Consider the following 2036-nt stretch of genomic DNA (forward strand, 5'->3'; position numbering starts at 1 on the left):
CATTTGGCTCCCTCCCCACATCCCTGCTTGCAGTGCAAGAATCAATCTTGTATCCTATTATCATATCCAAGTGACGCGTGAGGTTCATGCTACACCAGCTGAAAGGTTCCCAGTTTTGAAACCATGTGAAATCTGCCCCAGCCTACGAACACGAGTCATCTGGATGGAAAGGGTTGAGATTGCTTTGTGGTCATGTAGGGGTTTTAGTAAGCATACCACTCAGCCTGGAAGTGTATTTGAAAATGTTATAAGCTTGTGTTGCTGTCTATATTGTAAGATTTGTGTACAAATACTAGAATGTTAGAAATAAATTTGTACAAGTGTATAGAGGTCTCTTGAATTTCCCCATCCAGGTTGACGTTAAAAAATCAGGAATCATTAATGCCTTAAAAGTTTGATTAATCATTGCTGCAGCTATGTTGGAATATTTATTTTCTTTCATTAATTCGATTATATGGTAACCGTTTTAACTCAGTTCAGTTAAAAAAAAAATCATGGGTGCAATTGGAAGTGTGTTGTAGTGTAAATTTCCATCAGTCATCCAAACGGTAAAGTTCCTTCCAAATTCAGTTACTTTTAAGTGTTGCTTTTCGATATAGAAATTGATGTATGCCTGTAACTTGGTCTGTTTATAAAATAATAATGAATATAACACTGATCTGTTTTCTTATCATTTGATCGTGTGGTTCATATATGGAAGTGGTAAAATTCAATCCTGGAGAATGGGCATATCAAACAAATCAGTTAAGATTATTGTATTAAATATCATCAGACCAGAGCCCTGCCTTTGTTTTGAGATCTGTTGCATCCGAGGCGCGCATAGCTGCATGATAGTTTCCTATGTTCATGACCTCTATCGTTCCACAAATTTACAAAAGTTAATTATTTTGGTTATTGTCTTATGAAGATCTCTTACTGCGGATGACAATTTGAAGAATTAGGGAAGGAAGTGCGTCATCAAAATTATTGCTACAAAAGAGAATATGTAAAACGGAGAAGAACATAATTTTCGAGGAGAGCCATCCAGTCTTAGTAATAACAGTAATGTTCGATGTAAGTTTACAACCTCATTAACTAACGGCGTGAAACCGAAGCGAAGGAGAAAAGCAAGTTACGGCTCAGAACGCTCGTCCTAATTCCCAGCGCCATTTCCCTTATCCACCGTTAGGGCGTCCGTCATTACCTACAGTCATATGCTACGACAAGATCCCCATCGTCATTATTATGCGGTGGTCTTAAACATTTGCCTGCGCCACGTGCTGGTCGGGAGTGTTGTACCGTTTAGCACTAAACTCCGTGGCGGAGGATGCAGTTTGAATCAAATTAATTTAAACCTTTGTCTGGATGTCTCGGACATACGAGATGTATGAAATAAGATCTTTTTGAGGAAATTCCTTTGATAACTGAAGAGTATCTTAAAATCTTGCACACAGAGTTTGCTTGAAAAGTATAAACTGACACCGTTTACTTCGCAAGACGGCGTAAACGAACACACATGTAATAGAAAAAAAAGACTAAATTCAGAGAACTGAATGTCAGCTAATGCTAACAATACACACAAAAGCAAGAGACCAATTTGTTATCAACAATGCGTAAGAAAACTTTGCTTAAATAAAAACTACAGGATACAGCAAAAGAAGCATAACAAGGCAATTCTTCCTTTATTTCGAGAGAACGTAAGTGACGCAACCGCGAACTACTAACGGAATAAAATGTAAATAGTTTCCTGTTCCAGTTATATAGAGCAACACAATGCATTATGAAAAAAGAACATTTTCAGTACGACTAAAAGATTCTAACAATTACAAGCAAAAACAAATAGAAAGCTGAGGAAGAAGCTCTGAAAGACCAACTTCTTTAACAAGAGTGGTAAATGTTCAATAAACAATTAATCAAACACAATAAAATATAGCAAAGTGGGAACCGATAGCAAACGAAATCGAGGAATAAATGAAAAATAACAAAAGATAAAACGCTGAGGCATGGCATTCGAAGATTTTGAAACTGAAGGCGGAAATGAAGGGTAATAAAATCAC

Source organism: Penaeus monodon, chromosome 15 (assembly GCF_015228065.2).
Source record: "Penaeus monodon isolate SGIC_2016 chromosome 15, NSTDA_Pmon_1, whole genome shotgun sequence".
Taxonomy (NCBI): Eukaryota; Metazoa; Arthropoda; class Malacostraca; order Decapoda; family Penaeidae; genus Penaeus; species Penaeus monodon.